At 37.9% G+C, this 20,909-nt stretch overlaps 1 long non-coding RNA gene across 4 annotated transcripts in view; it reads left to right on the forward strand.

The window, feature by feature from the left end:
* LOC141746496 (uncharacterized) overlaps positions 1–19,968 on the forward strand; it is a 219,762-nt gene extending 199,794 nt beyond the window's left edge. For 2 of the 4 annotated variants that reach the window (XR_012588377.1, XR_012588376.1), the window contains 5 exons: positions 13,171–13,348; positions 13,591–13,812; positions 15,775–15,881; positions 16,924–17,073; positions 17,478–19,968. This is a non-coding gene — a long non-coding RNA (uncharacterized LOC141746496). The remainder of the gene's footprint in view (positions 1–13,170; positions 13,349–13,590; positions 13,813–15,774; positions 15,882–16,923; positions 17,074–17,477) is intronic. The other 2 variants (XR_012588379.1, XR_012588378.1) reach the window with 2 other exon arrangements.
* Positions 19,969–20,909: the final 941 nt, after the last annotated feature.

A 20,909-nucleotide genomic window follows, 5' to 3' on the forward strand; every position in this document is an offset into this window, starting at 1 on the left:
TTTTTTAAAAAAAACCCAAAGTTCTCAAATATTTTTCAACTGCTTTAAAAATATTTTTTTGAATTTTTGGATAATGTTGGGTACTGTGGGGTTTTTGCTCCGTTGGAAATAGACAGTAGTTTTATAACTTCTCAGACAATCAGAAATAAGTCTTAATTTATTGTGTTTGGAAGATACATACTCAGTCAAATTTGAGAGTCTATCTGAATTGATGAATTTATTGTACTTCCAGTTTTAGTACAAATATTCTTGAATTGACACTCCCCCATTTCAGAAACTTCCTATATATATTATTTCTCTTGAGAGGAGAATATGTACACCTATATAAAGTGCAGGAAGCAGCTGAAAAATAACTGAATATAACTGCCACAAGAATAGAGATACTTAAAGATGGGGAAATAATCTAAGATGCTCACTCACTGTTGCTCTCAGTCTATCAAGTGTTATAGCTAGGAATTTTAAAACAGATGACAGCTATTTGTTTAGAGACGGCCTACCTGCCAGCTTGAAGTTAACTTAAAGACTTTAATAAGCCTACAACAGTGAGTTCAGGCAGGTAATCAACTATAGCAATTGCAAAATCAGGAGTCAGTTTGTCACTTCATCGGCTGGTATCTGCTGGAGGCAGACTTGACTTCTTCCAGTTGCTACCTAAATAGCAGGTTCCTTACGGGAAAAATTACCCAGGTGTACCCTGTGTTGCCTTGGCCTCTGTTAGCTGATCTTGAAATAATCTGAGACATATTTCCTTGCGATTAGGCAGGAGTTGTCTGATTTGTTTTGCAGTGTGCTTGTTCTTGACAACAAGAAAGTTTTCAACCCCGTGCTCATTTTTGCGTTACAAGAAATATCAGATCTGCTGTCAGCAGTGATGATCGCTGTAGCTAGGCCAGCTCTCAGAACAAGTATGGTCGCGTAACTGCCCATGAGCAGGAGCAAAATGCAGCAAGAAATCTTGCACGGAACCTGTCTGCCTCTGATGATCTTTTCCCGTCCCTTTTCTGGCTTAATTCCTGGATGTAGCCCTGAGACTGCCCTGTTGGGTCTGATCAATGAATATGGATCACTCTTGCTTACCCACACTTGGCTTCCTCTGAGCTACTTACTTACATGATTCTTGGTAGAGATATTTTACTATAATTCATTCCTTAGTGCCTCCTCTCTCTGCTGAAGGTCTTACTTTATATGGCTCTCTAGGGTAAAAGGACAGACGTAAGCAAACACAAATGCAGAAATTCTACTTACGTAAAATATTAGCTGCTTTCTTACACCTGCCTGCTCTGAACAGTTAGCGTGCACCTTGTGAATGTGCCTGAGCCACAGGCTGAATGGGGGTGCTGGGCATGGACCCCTGGGACAAAGCAATTGGTGTTCGAGCTCTTGCTCTGCAAGAGACGCTTTGGGTAGGAGGCTGGCATGCCACAGGTGAAATTGCACAGCACTAAAGAGGTCACACCTCAACTCATTTCTGAGAGGCTTCAAAAGACACCAGGATCATGTGGCTCTGCAGCAGTCCAGCGAATAGCTGAGTAAATCACAACCTTAATGATCTCTGCTTTCCCTAACAACACAAATGAAACGGGATTCCTATTTCCTCATCACGCCTTGGAGAACATACCCACTTTCTTTTTGTATAGTAATTTCCACTGATTTGTGATTTTGCCTTTTTATTCATCTCTTTATTGTTTGGAAGTACTTCAGAATTAATATACTTAGAAGAATACCTCAGACCAGAAAGATTTTAGATTAAAACCTACAGGCAAAATCTTTGCTCGTTTTTGCTTCAGGCCCTAGGTAAAAATGGAGCATCACCATAATAGCAATTATGGGAGGTTATTACTCTTGATTAAAATTAAATTAAATTGCAGTTGTCAACGAAAAAGATTTAATTATCACATAAAAACTGTCAGCCTTTCATTTGAAACATCTGCTGGATAAGCATGCCAGTAGCAGTGCCGTGGAGTATTTGCCAGATACCCCGTCAACAACCCCCTTTCTATCATCACATAATTGAGGCGATGTGGCTTGAAATGCTTCATTTTTCAGATCGGACTGTATCTCACACACTACATAGATCTTAGAAGTCTTTATTCAGGTCAAATGTGTTCCTTTATTCAGGAACAAATCCAATATTTTAGGATTATTTAATTCTTCAGATAAAGTGTTCTCTGGTGGTACGTTATAAAATATTGTCGGGTCGTATCAGTATCCGATGTATTGATGTTTGGGATCTAAAGGATTTTTCTGGCTACTCCTCTCTTTTTCTGGCCCCGGTTTTCAATGCCTGTACATCTCTACAATCCTACTGACATCAGTTCAGCAAACCAATTTCTCAGGCTGACATTTTCAAGGGTATTTAGATGTTTACACGTCCCTGAGGACCTCAGACTAACACAAGCTGCTCTCTGAACTTCTGCCTGTGCCTCCTCTGTACCAGCGAGGAGGGTCGTATTCTGATACCAGGCATAAAAGGCACATGTCAGCATATCCAAATATCTGCCTGGAGGAGTCTCTGGTTACAGAGATCCCCTCTATGCGACGTGCTGTAAGAAAATGGTGTTCTGAAACTGAGAGTGTGCTCAGGAGAACTCAGTGTTATCAGAAGAAAAATTCCAGTACTAAGCGATTGTAATATTTCAATGTTGATTCTGGTCTCTTGAAGCTACTTGTGATGAAGGTCACACTTTTTTCACGAAATGCAAAATTTAGAAACTTTTTGATGTACAAAACCTGAAATAAAAATACCTCCAATTTTAACTGGCATACGCTGTTAATTTAAACCGGAGCAGTGGTCCTCAGTATTGCTGCAAAATCAGAATGGGTTATGGAGACTAGAATTTTTTTATTTTGAGGGCAATGCAAAAATACCATTTCTGTTTAAATTGTGAGTGTTTAAACTCTCACATGTGTCTTTCAGCAGAGACGAGAGTGATCTTTGCTGGGCAGAATGTCCGTGCAGCGCAGCATCCACCTCTTCGGGACAGTGCTACTCCCTACACTTGGACACTTCTTAAAATTTATTCGTTATTCAGAAATATCTTACCTACTATCACTAGATCACTAGGCTTATCAGTTGTACTAAATTCACAACTCAGCCGGGTCTTCTGGGTAATAATATATGAATATTAGGACAATCTCAATAAGCTAGGGCATTTAGCGGGAGAACTATTGGTGCTGTAACATTGAGAAAGGAAAGATACTTAATCAGCCTTTTGACGATATCGGTTTTAAAAATCAATACGGCACTGGATTCTTTGCTTATTATCAACGTGCAAAGAAAGAACAAAGGAAAATAATTAGAGAAGTTGTGGAACAGCCATTAGACGTTACCGCAGTTCAGCACTGAGATCTTTTGTCAATGCTCAGCAAGAACGGACTGTTCTCCTCAGTCTGCAGGATGGGTGTCAAGTGGAATCCGTACTTCTGGATGTTTTCTGAAAGTAATTTGCTATTCCTACTGCTTCCAAAGTTGTGTTTCACATTCTGTCTGTTATGCTTCCTTTAAGAGACCAAATCTATAACATACAATATTTTATATTACAATTTTGAAAAAAAGAATCCAGGGCAGCAGAAGGAATAATTTTATTTAATAATTTGATTTATAGGAAAATCTTGGCCCGTCTGTTGCGACTTTCTATTACCTTTTTCGAAGTGGTAACCTCAAACCAGGACAGAAAGCTAGCTATCAATACTTACGTAGGATTCTGCCACACGGATATTTACTCACGGTGAAGAAATCTGCCACCAAATGAGCTTCCCTATTTTAGTGCTTGACAGTCAAGTTAATGCTTTTGATGAAGTTGGAAATGTTCAGAGGAATGTCTGATGTGATACATAAGGTGATTATTTATTGATGTACAGAATGCCTTTCCAAATTTCATGGTGTATTATTATTACTATCTTTTATTTATTGACTGTTTTCTGTACGCCTGACATTTAAAGACTTACAAATCTCTTCACTAAAAGGTTTGACCTAAAAACAACCTATACGGGCTGTCAGCGGTCGACCACCTCTCAGGGGAGACGAAGCCTCTGCGATTCCAGCAGCGAGGCGACTCAAACATCCAGATCAGAGAGGAAAAGGAATCTCTGTCTAGTTTTTCAATCAACAGAAATTTCTTAGGATGCTGGACTTTTAGGATTTGCTTCCATAATCTTGAAAAAAAAAAAAAGTACAAATAACTGAGGATTCTGTACTACTTCCTGAACTGGCAAATAGAAGGAATAAAGAGCCCGGGGTGTGGGGGGGGAGGGGCGGGATGTGGGGGTGAGACTTAGGGTTTTTTTCTCTGAAACTACTCTTTCAGGTGGTGCATTAGTTCTGACCCTTCCATCTTCTGCCTGTCATGGGATGCTCATCCTTTCTGAACTTGAGTTTCGCCTGTGGGTTTCAGGGCTGCTCTCATGCCGCACTTCCATCTCACGCCACTCTCTAGGATTCACCCACAGTTGCCATCTCATCCTTTCCATATTAGGGGGGAGAAAGAAAAAGCGACTTCCAGTGACCCATTCTCATCTTTTCCTTGTCACTTTCTGCTCTCTGGACTATTTTGTGTCTCGTACCTCTCGACTGCGATATGTATTTTGTACAGTAGGGAATGTTCACCGCTCCTAGTTTCACGCACAGGTACGTGAAACTGAAGAACTCAGTTCATCTGAAGAACTCAGAATTTGGCTTCATAGGTTATTTTGCAGCTGAACTTCTCATCTCTCAATTTTCAACCCAGGCAGACATTGTGTTATGTTATTTATGTTTTATAGCACCTTTCAAAAGAGAAAATTAAAATCATTACTCTTTTTTCTTTAAATGAAAATGTAGAGTGAAGCGCTGCCCTCTGTGATAACCCAAAGTTCACGTGACTCCATCTGTATCGTCAGGGGGGTTTTTTTCAGTTCAGTTCAAATCTGTCTTCCAAGTGGCTCTGCTAGGTTACCTGTTACAGGTCCTTACACATGGAGGGGGAGAAAAATCCTGAACAAAGCGCAGGAAGATTGCTTCCAGGTCTCCAAATTCTCTTTTATGGAAAAAATTATTTCTTAGATTTGTTCACCTAAAGACACGTTTCAGTACACTCCGTATGTTTAATCCCAGCTCTCTGTTGCTTTTGCCAAGTGTGTTGTACGGGTTTTGTTGCTGCTGTCCAAGGAAAGAAAGGATCTTGCTGAAGCAGTCCAGGGCTCTCCTATCTGTCCCGATACTCATATTAAATATGCAACTTAAAAAAACTTTCAGGCTTCACTAGTGTAAGGCCAATGTGTCTATTAAATTGTTCTTTGCAATATGAGAGCTAAAGAAATGAAGTCAGTTCAGATATAAAATTATGATTACAGCTGGGGGGGAAGTGAAGTGCACTTTCAAAGCACGGAAAAAGTGGTCAGAATAGATACAATCTCTTAAAATGTTTAAAATGAACATATTGTACTAGACCAAAATTAGGCATAATTGTAGCGCTTAATACAACCTGTCAAGAGATGTTTTTAATGAGCTCAGTTCAAATATTTCTGCCAAAGGATGGGAAATTTTTTCTTCTAGTTCAAAATGTAATTTCAAGCCTTGAGATACTATTTGTGAATGCTAATAATATGAAGCTGGAGATTGATGTTTTTAAGGATAATATTCATCCTATTTGGGGCTGATCTGATTGCTTGTTCACATCTATATCTGCATGGTGACAGATTCTGACCCAACCGAGTAAGATGTGTTTGGCAGGGCAGAAAAAGGGTTTTCACTTTTCTTAACGTTTTGCTGTAAACGGAGGGGGGTGGGGGGGGTGGGGGAAAGCTTGATATAGTAAAACCAATAGACTTTGAAATAATAATTGCTTAAAAGTTTCACTTTTAACAGGGGAGTAGGTACATAAAGTACTTTTCAAATCTGGTTAAAAGTGCTTGGACGAGTAGTCTTTTCATCTGTTTTTATCATGAAAGATTAATTAGTGCAAAAAGTAATCCAGCATCAGAAATGACTTAAAATGTATTTTTCAGTTTGTAATTAAAAATTACTGTGGTTAACACAGATTATAATTTTCTTATCTTGCTACTATGTCCAATTCTTTTTTTTCTTGATTAACATTTTAAACCCTTATACCTATTGTTAGTTCCCTGCTGGATCTGTACAGTGTAAACCTTGTTCCTCCACTGCTTCGTTTATGTGCACTCCTAACCAAACAATTCTGTTTAATTCTATAATTCAAATGTACTCTTAAGAACATTGTACAGGGGGTTCTTGACTGCTGAATGATTTTGCACAGTTGAATTTATTAGTCTATTATTCCATCGTGAGGATAACGTAAGAACACCTTTTTCTTGAAAACAAACTTGGTCTTGGGAAAAGCAGAAAAGAACCAGTGAGGTCTTTGTGAGAGTTTAAATGCCATTTCTGTCTTTTCTGTAGCAAGCTGCATATCTGTATAAATAAATCTCCAATACAGTGGAAAGAAACCAGAGGCTGTTGTGCAAATACCAGCTCTCCTTAAAAAAAGCATTATAGCAGACTAGAACAATATGAGATTCCAATTGAGCGGACTAGTAGTAAACTCCCTTGTGTAAACTAAGTCTATGAAACTGAGTAAGGTCAAACAGGAGAATCCATTTAGGAGGTTATTTAATTAAAGTTTCATCACTGAGGTCCACAAGTTTCAGTAAATAGTAAGTAAAGTTATGCACTCTCAGGAGAGCAATACACACCTTCAACAGTCAACTTTACAGTAGAAATTATCTCCACACAAATTAATTTTGAGATATCATTAATAGAATATTGGATAGCACTTTTATTATTCTATGCGAGTCTGCATATCTCTGAGGACAGGAGTTCTTGCTAAACAGTGGATATTTCTGTGGAAACAATCCAATATATCTAATAGTCAGGAGGTTTTGTGCAATAGTTATGGAAAACTTGTCTTTCTTAAAAGCCAGTCTAATGCATAAACACTCTGGTGGATTTGCTTCTCAAATAAGCGTATTCCTGACAAAAAACACAGGTATTTCTGGGCTGTACTATTTATATATTTATGACAAAGATGAAGTTAAGAAATTATTAAAGGACTTTTATTTCAAGTTAGAAAGCCTTTAGCTAAGTCATCTGCCCTGTACTCTATCGTAGTTGTATCAAAGGCTTTTTCAGCATCAAAGAATACAGCTACAGTAATTTTTTTACTCTGTGTTCTTTGATGTCTTTGCTAGATTTTGATATTTTCAATGGATGACACTTTCCATCAAAATCCAGCCTGATGGACTTCCAAAGACCTTTTGCTTTCATTATACCTTTGCGGATGGAAGAAGCTTACTCCTGAAGAAGCTTACTTCAAATACATTATGACCACAGTCAGTAGCTTAATGTACCTGTGATTAGGAATCCTGTGATCTTCAGCTGTTTCGATCATTATGGTTACTGTCTACACAGCTACATGAAAACATGGACAAATTTTTTTGTTATTTGCTATAGTTTTTATATTTTAAAGTGGAAGTTCAGAATTTGCAGTGGAATTCATTACCTTTGTATGGTAGTCTCTAAATTTCATTTTTCTGAAGTGGCTAAAAATGTACAAATTCTTTAGTACCCACAGTATCCAAAACTTTCAGCCATGACAAGCTCAACAGCAACCACGGAGGACCTCAGGGACCTTCTGCTGAGGTCTGACAGGTATCTATCTACAGACAGACAGGTGCCCCATGGCACCAGACTGATGCAAGCAACAGTGTGTACGTGGAGCTTATTGTCATGCCGTCTGATGTTGCGTGTGCATGCTTGTTACATGGCCTGATGTGTGCTACTTGCCTAATGGATATCTGTTCATCGTGGACTAGATGAATTTTTCTAGCAAGTTATAGTTCAACATATTAAAAGTTGGATATATTAAGTGATTAGATGAATCAGTGTTAACAGAAACTTGTTCCCAGTTGAGGGGGAATGATCATCAGCTTGTGAGTTAGCATTTAGAAAGATGGATCAGAATAAAATAAGGGAAAATATTAGTACATCCAGCATTGCATTTAAACATCAGCTATCAGAGTCCTTAATATCCCTGAGAAGGACTAAAACAAACATTTGAAGTTAGCTTCTAGAAAATAAAAAGCTGTTAACTGGTGATGAGAAGAAAGCGAATCTGCTGTTTAAAAGTCCTTACAAAAGAAGTAGCATGAGATCTGAGTATCTGAAAGAAGTGTTAGCAAGAAAGAAAACCGTCAAGTTCGAAAATGTTCTAAAATTATCACTGTTTTTTAGTATCCTTAGGAAGTGATCACGTGTTTGAAATACCATACTAAGAATGCAGGAAGGAAAAGAAGAAAGGACCCTATCAGAATGTCTGAAATTCTTGTAAGAGAGCATTACTATTTTTGGTGAAACTTGGTATAACTTAAGTATGTAAATCCAGTTTAAGGTTGATGTGCTCGATCTCTCCACCTTCAACCTCTATGGTTTGATTTCTCCAAAGGCTTCACCCGCATCAGGCGAGAGGAAGCATTGAACTTGTGAGGCAGAGTCTCTTTAAATTGTTTGCAGCCTTGGGACGGAGGAATCATAGAACAGAATCATAGAATCGCTTTGGTTGGAGAAGACCTTTAAGATCATCAAATCCAACTGTTAACCCAGCACTGCCAAGTTACCACTAAACCATGTCCCTCAGCACTACATCTACACATTTTTTAAATATCTCCAGGGATGGCAATTCAACCAGTTCCCTCGGTAGCCTGTTCCAATGCTTGATAACTCTTTCTGTGAAGAAATTCTTCCTAATATCCATTCTAAACTTCCCTTGGCACAACGTGAGGCTGTTTCCTCTTGTGCTATCACTTGTTACTTGGGAGAAGAGTAACTTTGCTACCCTCTCCTTTCAGATAGCTGTAGAGAGCGAGAAGGTCTCCCCTCAGCCTCCTTTTCTCCAGGCTGAACACCCCCAGCTCCCTCAGCTGCTCCTCATAAAACTTATTCTACAGACCCCTCACCAGCTCTATTGCTCTTTTCTAGACACGCTCCAGAATCTCAGTGTCCCTCCTGTAGTGAGGGGCACAAAACTAAGAAGAGAATGGGAACAGGAGGGTTCTCTGGTCCTACCCAGCCCACAGGAGCAGGGCATTTGCAAAAGAAGACATGTCACTCCTTCAAGGAAAATATATACTGATGCGTTGGTTCCTTCCCAACTTGCCAGACTGATACTATCGTGGGCTGAAGTATTTATTCCAGTCACGATTCACCAATATGGGATATTACACATGAACCCTATGCTCTCAGCTACGTTTCAGAAAAAATCCTATATTAAATCATGCTGTTCTTTGGATAGAAAATCAATTTTTAAATTTAAAAGCATGGGAATATTACAAAAGAGAATCACTGGGGTTAGTCTGCTAATATAGAGAGGTTAAGCCAATCGAAAATGATCATACTGCAAACGGTGAAATGACAATTTCTTACTCTTTGTTTATCCTGTCTACCTCTGTTAATATCACAGTTTTACTGAATAGAATTATTTTTAAGTGAATGCTAATCAGTTGTAGTTATAGCTCTAGCTAATGGAAAGAGTGATACAGGTTCTTAAACATTTCAGAAGATTTTATTATAGGTGACAAGATCCTACATTAAACTTAATTCTACTTTAATCATATCTATTCGTTCAAAATAGCATCAGGTTACTGTGATCTTTTTTTGTGATTGGTACTGTTCATTATGTATTTGGTACTGAACACTGCCTGGCAAATAAAGCAATAATTAAATGTTTATCCAGCTATTTCATCTGAATGTGCACAAGCCACACAAACAATACTATAGCATGGACGGATGGAATATATTTTGAAAGGAGTGTTAGTTTCTACTTCTTTTTGTTTTACTCGCTTATAAACATAGTGTTAAGGTGATATTTTTTGTTGTTGTTCTAAAAGAAATATTTCAGCTGAGCTTTCTTCTGAACTTTCCAAGATCCGTTGCATCTGCAGGTTCAAATCACGTCAGAATTTATATTAGGCTTTCACTTCTCAGGTAGATGTAAGCAAAACTAGTGGAATTGTATTACGATGATTTTTTTTCAGTAGAACTTTTTGTAGGTACTATTTCTTCTGTGACCTTTCCCCTATTTTTGTGTAATGTAATTTTAAATAATACAACGATATTTCAGGAGGCAGTTTCCAACAGTCTGCTCCTGTGTGCCATAAATTAGAATAGTTCATTGGCTGCTCTGAATTTTTGCTGAGTGCTGCTCAACGCGTGGACTGTGCTAAGATTTCTATTTTTCTTTTATTTCACTTTCTACTCAGGCCAGCCAAGGGCAAAATGCAGGGAGATTTTCACAGAAACTCTGTACGTAGACCTGAACTCTGTTTTGTACTTCATGCAAGGAATATTTATATGGCACTTGGCCCCAGCTGGAGGACACTTCTGTTTACCCTTTCACACACATAAAAAAAGTAAATTCTTGTATTCAGAACCTGTATATCCTACTGGCTCATAGCGCCACAGGTCCAGAAATAGAAAAATACACCACAAAAGCATTTTATTGTTAGCAGAGAGACTGGCACTGTGTAGGCCAAAGGGCTGGGTTATTCTTTATCTGTTGTGACAAGACTAGAATGATGGAATTTGAGGGGAGATCCAAATTTGACCTCTCTACCGGTGCTGTGCTGCAGCAATCTCTGCCAAGGAAAATGTGTAAATGCATGGGGGAAATTATAGCTAAGTTCTTTTCAGATCTGTGCCAGGGAATTGGGTACCCGTGAGCTGGAGAAGCATGATCTTCTCATGTCAAGAGGTCTGAGGTCAGTATTACATTGACTGTGTTAGCACAAAGTGAGGTTATAAATGCGTGCTAATTTGTCTGATTTTATACAGAATAAATTGAGTTCTGCCCTGTTCTTTCCAGTGTTGATGAAGTTTGATACTAATGGGAAGTGAGATGGTAGGAGCACGTGGGTATGTGCCAGTGTTAATAAGACAATATTATACACCATCATTTTTCATTACTTATCCAAGCTAAGAACAAGACCTTAAAGTGAAAATACTTTAAAATTGATACAACTATATCTTTTGACAAATAGCAACCCAAAGGATGTCGTACTGGATATTTATCAAACCTTATCAATGATGTCACAGGCAAAATAGGTGTGGCAGCTCAACTCTTTCATCTTCTGAGACAGCACTTGTGTGGAGTTCTAGGCAGCAGAAGACAATATAAGTAAAAGTTAAACTTGATCCCAAATTTAATACAGTAAAATTGTTTTTTTGTTATGGTTGACTAATACCAGATCTGGTTGGGAATACGGCCAGGTGCCGTATGCCGATGTTACACACATTTTGGCTTCCACCCATAAGCTGATGCATAGGTTTGTGAGGCTTGAGACAAAGCGTAGATTTCCAACGAGCATCTGCAGCCCTCTCTGTCATTCCCAGTAATGCTGTCTATCATTGATACAACTGATCAAATGTCGGAGGTTCTGGGGCTAAAAATGGATTTTAATAAGGCTTCTTCATACTCAGATTTGTATTGTCCAAACAGTCACCACATGTATGCCAAGAAATAAGGTCAAGAAGATGCATAGAAAGTTCTGATTGGCTTTGTACGCTCTTGTATACCTCTTTGTTTAGTACTGAAGTAATAATATTTTTTTCTTACCAGTAAAAGTTGTATTTAAAATTACTAATCCTAATGGGACCAGTAGGGAAAAGTTCTTTTCAATGTAGTGACTACAGCAAATAATTTGAATTTTCTTTCTGCTTTAAACTAAGAAAATTTAGTAAATTATTTCACATAAACTTTAATAGACTTCTTGTTTTTCACACAAATGAACGAGGACTTGTGTTAACAGGTTAATTAGTTCCAAGTCTCAAGTATTTATTGACACTGATGAATACAGACTACTTTGAATACAGCTACTTATTTGTTGCTGGTGCCGTATTGAGATTCCAGAAACTTTTCCTTGGTTTGGTCAACGACCTTAGGAACAAACATTTTGCATCATGTTATTACTAAATTTGAGTATGTATTCAGGATTCGTAAGAGGTTTTATCTTATGGATTGCAGCCTTTTTTTCAAGCGAGTACAACACTTCCATGTTTTTTTCTCACAAATTATAAATTAATTCACACTATTTTTTGAAAATACTTCTCTTAAACATAGCTCCAGCCATTACAGTAAAAAACCCTAAATGGAATATTAAAGCAGTATTGTCGTAACATACCAGAAAATTCTGTTTGGTTTTATTTCAACTACATAGTTTATCAAAGACCTTGAGGTTTTCCCACAATAGATTTGGCTTGGCTTTACCTAATCTTAATATGTTTTATTCACTTAGAAAATAATCACAAAAATTCTGCTTTACGTAGAAATGCATTTTTCTGTTTTCGGTAACATCCACTGTCTGCTCTGTTCCATTCTCAAATTTGAAATGACCTTTGGCTGCATTTTTTCCTTACTGTTTGCCATTATTTCCTAAATTACTGTCATTTGCCAAACTGCAAGTTTTTCTCTAATTATTCTAATGCTTACAGCCCCCACCCCTCAAATACTGGCCAAGTTTTGTTTATCTGTAACAACGTTCTGTTTATTTCTCCCTACATTTTTCTAATTATATCTATTTATCCTGAAAACTTCACTATGAGCTATGTTTTAGCTATATTCATAAGACATAGGATTTTAATGTCTCTGAAAATCAGGTTTTTAAGTCATGAATATAAACGCTTCCTAAACCTAATAGCTTCTTCTGAATCAGTAACATATTGGTGCAGATGCATTATCCATCTGACGTTTTCTTTTCCCTGGATGCTGCAGTGGATAAGATTGCCTTCTTTAGTGCTGTTTTACACTTCATAGTGCAAAAAAGCCCTGAAAATATTAGCAGAAGTCCTGCGCTAAGTACAGAACAGATAAAGCTTGCTTTCCTTCAAAACATCTAATAAAGATGCTTCTAATATCATCCTTATATGCCTTCTACTGGATGCTATCACGGCGCTAATTGCTACCTCACTAAATTTCCTTAATTACTATTGGCATTGGGGGGAGACGAAAGTTACTGTTAATGTACGTTGAGAGATCATAACTTAACAAACTCCGAAGAGTTTGTAACAAAGAGGAGAAACAAAGCACAGGGGCAAGGGCACGCGTGCAAACACAGTTGTCTGAAGCTTTCTGTTCCATGATATTTTTGTGTCTTGCTTATCTGAAATATCTCTTGGGTTTTTTTCAGCGTGCTGGGTCTGGTCTGTAAGAACAAAAGGAGGAGAGGAAAGATAAAGGCGACGGCTGCAAAAGATGGAAAGTTAAAGACAAAGTGGAGGAGAAGGGAATCACAGACAGCGAGTGGGGTTGAGGCTTTACAGAAGCAAAGAAAAAAGCTGCCTTCCTTCAAATATGTGGAATATAAGGTACGGCTTCCAGTGTGATCTCAAACAGAACCTGCTTATGCTCGGGTTTGGGTGTAAATTAGAAAGAGTTTAGATAACTTAATTCAGAATTTCATGCATGCCTCATACATTATTGCTAAAGTTAAATACCCTTAATATGCTTGGTAATCTTTTCATGATGCGATGCAGTCTTTTAATTAAACAGTTATTTGTTTTGTTCTCCAACGCATGCTTGTTTACCATTTTTCCCTTTTCTGTTTTAGATGAGCTGCTGTTTTATGCGTATTTTCGATGCCAAGATACTCAAACAGGTCTTAGGAAATAGATATTTTTAGGAATTCAGAAAAATGTATTTCACTTTGAAAGGATTTTAACTTTTCAAAAAGGTGAGGCAGACAGCCATTTGCAGAAAATGGGACACAAGTCAAAGCTTTGTATTTTCTCTCACTATTTTATAGGACTCCCAAATTAACGACTTTCATGAAGTAAGTTTTTGAAATAGAGAAATATTTTTGCTTCTTCCTTTTAATTTTATTGACCAGGACTGCTTCATTTTGCCTCTGTAGTTAGCATATACCTCAGATGTAGTTTTTAATCTGCACGTGCCTCTAGGGATAGTGTGATCTTCAGGCAGAGTCCCCCTCTAGCTTCCTTTAAAGATGAAGGAGATACCAAATTTGAGCTTCCTTGTAGCTTTGTCTTTTTCTTCTTTTTGCATAAACAATAGCTTGGGTTTTTTTAAGTCCTGATTAACTTTAAAGCTCCTGAAAGCCTCAAGAAAAAATTACTATACAGAGAAAGATAATGAAAGAAAAGGAAATAATGTCAAGACAAATGCTCAGACTGCAGCTTGTTCCTTAAACTGGTGGAAAAATATGAAAAACTATTTCAAAAGTAAAATGAATTTAAATTGACATGCAGCTGCTAAAACATACTAGTTAAGGAAATGGAAAATATCTTTCTTGTTCATAAAACTGCTGAACCCAATATATAGTTACTTTTCTGAGACAAGGACTACTCTGATCTGAGCAAGTTTCTTTTATCAAAAATAATGTATTGCTGCACCAAAGTTTGATCTCATTGAATCAAATATTTCTGTTCTACCTTCTGGCATGCAGAGGCTTTTTTCCCCTTACTTCAGTGAGACCGCAGTCCTAGCACAAAAATATATATTCTTCAGAGGGAAGTATGAATTACTCCCACTGTTGTCCAGATGCAGGAAGGACAGGATACAGATTCTGCTTAGTAGTTTATAGATTCCTAAAAGAAAAATGGGAACATGAAAGTGGGTATTTTAAATAAATTTATCCACCTTGATTTAGATTCAAAGTTGAATACTTGTATTGAGACAATGCTTTTCTGTATGAGAAGTACAAATAGCATGGTATCATTCGGGGTGTGGGGTGCTGCTCTGCTTTTTGTAGATATATCTAAAGCTGGCTGGTAAAAACTAAAAATGGTTTACGGCTAATTTGCCCTTTGATTTCAACAGGACAGGCCTTTTAGGAAGTGCTGTGCAGGTTGTACAGTCCCTCAGGGCTGTTCCTGTCCCAGCACGGGTCACCCACGGCCACAGACTGAGGAAGACCCAGATGGGCCACCTTACCCAGGTCTAGGTGAATCGAGTATCAAATCCCAATGAGTACAGTTGGTAGAGCTGCTGCTGTTAGCTGTATATCCCCTACAAAAGTCCTTATTAGTTGAAAAGCAATTACTAGATGCAATTTTCTGCCACTTTATGCTCATTTTGTGATAAAGCTGCTGATAAAGATTAGATACAAGTTTCATGTCATGCTTCAGTCAGAATAAAAAGGTTCTTAATTTGAACAGATCTCCATGGGCTTTCCCTGCTGATCCTTCCAGCTATGCATCTGCAATATTTTGTAGCTCTTGAGTTGAACCTTATAAAAAATAGCATTGTTATGAAAATGCTTTTGTCCCTCCTGATGCCCCCAAGATATGTTTGAGTTTTCTTTTTTTCATTTTCTTTTCATTTTTTAAAAAATCTTGTTGAAGAAGGAATACAAAAGGGGGAGCATGGTAGGGAAAAACCAGAAAAAGCAACCAACCAGTCAATACTTTTCAACACAAGAAGCATCTTTGCATCAGATTTTTCAAGACGTTTTGCATCAGTTTTGTTTAAATCAGGTATCTCCAGTATACTGAATGGGATCAGAGTTCATTTCAGTGCTGAGTGCTTTTGAACCTCCTTTCCCACTGATACTTAGCAGTGACCTTCCATTTCCTTTCCCTGTGTTAGTAAACAGCTTTAGAAATGCTAATTAAAACTGGAACATGAACTTAGTAGGGTATTTGCCCACTTCCAGTTGGAAATTGGAGAGAGGTAGCCAGGCCGCCTACTGTCGCTTAAGTCACTGTGATTGTATTAGGTTAATTTTAATTCACTTTAATTCAGTCCATATCTCTCTCTCTCTCTCTCCATCCAGATAAGCAGAGGAGGCAGATGGAGGCTATTTACTATAATTAGATGAATTTTAGCAATGCATGAGGCATAGCAGACTGTGGCGGAGGAGGGCATAGCATGCTGTGGTAGGTGGGTACAAGTTTGCTGCCCTTGTATAATGTGGCGATTTTAATGGTGTCAACACTGATCAAACCCTGGTGGATGGGGATAGACAGCCTTATAGTGAATGGTAAACTGCAGGCTTCATAGAAGTAAGTCCTCATATTGGCTTACGATAGGCAACTTTTTCTCCAGAGGAGTTTGTAAAGCTTCAAAGCTACACTGAAACCTTGGTCTCTCTGAAGTCCAGCAGTGTTTTGGCACTGTCTTTCTTCAGTGTCAACAGGTTTCCCTGGTGGGCTTCCCCTGCAGAGGTGCCAGGAAACACCATCATTTCATTTGCCTCCTGAGAGTCTCACTGAAGCCAACACAAAAGCCTAATCAATGCATCTGTTGTTATAATGCATTGAATTAATTAAGTCAAGAAAAAGGCGAGTGATACCTTTTAAAGACATTCAGTTTCCCAGTCTTCTCTGTGCTCTTCTGAAGGAGCCATTCTCAATCCGAATGACAGTTGTATCTTTAGTTGTCACCGAGTAAAATACAGAAGAACGAGACTGACACAGATCCTCTGATAACAACAACAAAAAATCCCTCTCCTTTATCATTACCTATAGAAAATGAACTTTTTACCCTGTACAAGGAAATTGTAAGTGTCTAGGTAAAAGGGAAGAGAATCGTTACTAAATAATAGTGATAACCACACTTGTGTGCCCTGAGAAGATTCTTTCTTTTCTTTCTTTTCCTAAGGGACCGTAATTCATGTGCTTGTGTTTGAAATGTTGTTCCCCACACCTAGAAACATGCCTAATTCCAGAATGACTCACATCAATAAATGTAAATTAGGTGTATTTGGGATAGATCTGCAGTGGGAGGAAACCAACGTAACTCCGTGAGTTCAGAGAAACTAAACCTCGTGGTCACTGAGGATCTGTCCCACTACTCATCACGACAACAACACAGACACAAATTTATACTGGGATGGATTTCATCCCATGAGACTTGCTTAACACGGATCTCTGTTCCCTCTTTCCATATAACAAACTCACACAATTGATTCTTATTCTTGCAGGACACTGGGAAATGCACAAGTGACAAAAATGTTATTCCGCAGGAATTGTAAAAAAGCCCAAACATATGGGTCTTATTACATTATATATTTTTCCCAGCTGAAAATACCACTTCTTGGGGTTTTTTTTTCCCAACTGTATTGAAGACTGAGGTAATTTTCCTGTAGTAGCCACGTTATAACATTAAAATAACAAGTTTATTTTTTAAGATTAACAATTAAAAAGTATTTTTTAAATTTCATGCTTTCTTTCCTTTTTTATTGATCGTATTTGTCATGTTAAATTGGAGGAGAATTATGCAATGCTTATATTACCTTTATCAACATAAGTAATTTGTAATTACATATTTTCATTAGTTATTTTCTATTATAACGCGGAACTTTTGTTCAGAAAAACACAAACTGATCTGTGTAAGTAATAATGGACGTTAACAAAAAAAAAAGAGCATTTTGTCTCACGGGTGCTATTAGTAGGCAATATTTTTGTAATCTCTGAATATAAATTGGTAAAACATTGGCCATTTTCATAACTTTAAACTCTGGATGAAATTTTTCAGCAGAAATCAGTCCTTCCGGAAAAGCCAATGACAAACTTCAGCCTGCCCTCCCAATCCCCATGCTGATCACAACTCTGAAATAGTACAGAAGAACCAAAATTCTCATTCTTCTCAGTGACGGGACCTTGGCCAAGAGAAGCACCTGTAATGACCTTTGATTCTAGAGATCTGGGATGTGATTCCTTCTTTCCCATAAATTTTATATCACCTCATCAAAGGACGAGCCATGAGCAGGTATTTAGGTGCAGGACTTCAGGGGAGTGTTTGAATGCCTTGTGTAACGTCATAATTGTTTGGAGTTTTTCTTTGAAACACTAGTGAATCTATTTCCATCATTTGCCAGTTAAAGGAAATGTGTTAAGAAAACAGTCAAAAAAGCATTAGTTACAAACTCAAAACAGCATATGAAGCAAAAGAAACATTATGCTGTTATTGGCTTAGCATCCCTAAATTGTTTGTTTCCCTCGTATTTTCCACAGGCACTGTAGTTCTTTTTTGGAGAATAATATTTTAATTTTACATTTACAGTTTTCTGTATGCCTGCTTACCATGCTTATAATTTCTAGCAATTAGTCATGATATTTTTGTCTCTTAACTTTTTACCTTCCCCCCCGCCCCTACTTCTCGATTACCTTTCCAGGCTATGTTGTAAAATTCATAAACCTGGTAAATTAAAAGTAGATTTATATATTTTGCAGATATTTTGTGCTCGAACTGAGGATTTTAGGTAGGACAATTAACTTAATATGAAAGGTGGTAAATGCTTTATATCACGTTCCTCCTTCTCTCGCTCACTCTCTCTTTCAGCCATGTAAAAGAAGAACACTGTTTTTTTCATCTCAGTTTAAATACGTGAAACCATTATTTCTGTACATACTAAAACACGCAAGTTATTTCACAAACGTTTCTCTAGTGCCTTGCCTTTAGTTTAAGAGGAAGGAAACGCGGTCGAAAAAATAATGTAAGATTCATAAAGAAAACTTTCCTTCAAACTTTGTCTCGAGGTTTTACTGCCAGTGGATTAATGCACTGACTACCCTGCGCGCTTCCGACCCCCATTTAAGACCTGATCTTCAATCCCAGCATTGATAATTAGTAAAATGTATAATGGTTCCAGCTGAGATCCCACGTTTGTACATTTCATAAAGACTGCCAATCCATTAGGAATAGCCAAATCTTGATCTTCCAGCAAAGCCCTTGTCAGAGCTGAACGGCACTGGGAAACGTGAAATCTCCTTGGTCTCCCCCTGACATCTTGCCTCGTCCGATTCACTTCTTTTTCAGGAGACTTCTGCAGGGCTGTAACACTTCAGTGGGCAAACCCACAACGCAATTCCCTTATTTATGTGAATGCTAAATGCACTTGCGCAGAGTTGAAGCAAACATATCAAGAATTTAAAAAGAGATATCAGGAGAGAGCTTTTGAAGAGCGTTAGGTTTAATATAAAAATGGTTTTCTTCTCTTTTCTCCACTGTATTTTTCTAACTGCTTGTTTGGGTCAGCCGGTGGACAGACAGTACAGGACCTGCATATCAGAAGGACTTTGCAGGACACATCAGTAGGTCCTGGGGGACAGCTGTGTACTAGAATGTGCTTTATCCTCCCTGTGATATGGACACATCTCTGGGCCTCTGGTGTTTATGATTGCAGCGATAAATTACCTATTTTTATAGCCACGTTATTTTATGAATATTTCATTTTATGCAAAATACTTGTCCTGCTGAAAGCAAAAGTACCTGTTCCATATTTTTAGCTTTGGTTGCTAAAAGATGAATTCAAGTGTTTCAGATACTTGACACAAGAATGCTAATTTATGCCAGTCTTTTAGCTGACGGATTGATCTGCAAACTTATTTCTTTATATAGCTTTACCCTGTTTCTAGATGTCAGAAATGTTTTCCATACTTCTCTTTCCCACAGTTCTGAACTATAATGAGTAACTTCAGCAATTATTGTGGGGTTTCTACATCACTTTTATTACAGCATAGAATTTGGAAGGTAAAAAGGATGAGCAGCATTAGAAATACCTGTGTGGTCTTTTTTTGGAATTATACTACATTGTATTTGTTATAGTTTTGTCTCTTTTTATCTTTATTTTTTTTAAAACTTTTGTTTGTTTGTTTCTCTGATATACTCACACATCAAATTAAACGAATGAATTAGTGGATTAATGTAGTAAGCTACAAGAAATCAAATTCAGAGTTAAAATTAAGGGTTACCATAAAGTATAATTGAAATCTGTAAGATAAGTAATCTTTTTATATAGCCAAAATGAATATAGATTACTTTTCAGTACAGACATGTAAGAGAGAATACTTCACTAGTGGCTCCTACAAGCTCCATCTGTGGAAGAAATTGGTTGTTGCTGGATCTTCAAGTCAAATTTGGCCTCATAATATTAAAGAATGGAAACTTGGCTGTAATTTCCCAGTTTAAAGTTCCATAGCACTTGGCTTTGTGGTATTCATATGAGGAAAAAGTTTTGGAATAAACAATTGGAACCTGTGAGTCTCTGTCATGCTGCTAATTGGTTAACAACAACCACTTCTGGTAGCCGCACTTGATGCTACCCTGCTAGCTCATTCTTCCCAATATTTGCAGTGCTCCATGACACAAACTGAGTCGAGGGCAGATATTGCTAGCAAGTTCATGCACACCATGTTTTGATGGTTCTGGGCATACATCAGTAGCATCCTCAACTCAAGGCTATTGATCCAAATATATTGATTCATGCATTAGGCTTCAAAGAGCCTTATTGCCGTTAGTGAGAATACTTGGCAGATTAAATGAGGTGCATCATAGGAACGGGAGCCCAGCCTGCCTTCCGCTGTTATGTGTCAAGACCTTCTTTCAGTTCTTCTCCTTCGTACATCAGTCACCAGGTCTTGACTCTGTGGCCTGTGATCACCTGTGTCTACAGGGCCTTCAGTCTAATGGTGTCCATAAAGAGAAGCCAACTGGTTTTATGGGCTATTTGGAGTCCGTATCCATTTCAGATTATACGTGCCCTGCCGTTTTCTAACTGAGGGATATATACAGATATACAACAACAAGAAAGACAGGGAACATAAACACAGGACATGTGCTGATTTGGCCCTTAAAGGCACCAGAGGGCTTTTCTATAGAAGTGCACTAAGCAAAAATCAGGGGTCATAACCTCCCACCCACCCTTTGTGATCGAAGTCTGGAGTCTGTGTTGTACATACACATTAACAAGTGTGCCCACCAAAATCTCTAACATGATGTAGAGAGGGTATCCTATGTTACAAAGTGCTACTTGCTGTTGGAAATTGCTGTGGCACCTCTCGGAATAATATTTTCACAGTGTAACACATCATAGTTAGGTCATGCTGTGTTTCCTTTACGGACCATCAGTAATTGCAAAGCAAATATGTTCCAAAGTCAGCCGAGACCTTGATGATAAAAGGCCAT

The sequence above is a fragment of the Larus michahellis genome, chromosome 7 (assembly GCF_964199755.1).
Source record: "Larus michahellis chromosome 7, bLarMic1.1, whole genome shotgun sequence".
Taxonomy (NCBI): domain Eukaryota; kingdom Metazoa; phylum Chordata; class Aves; order Charadriiformes; family Laridae; genus Larus; species Larus michahellis.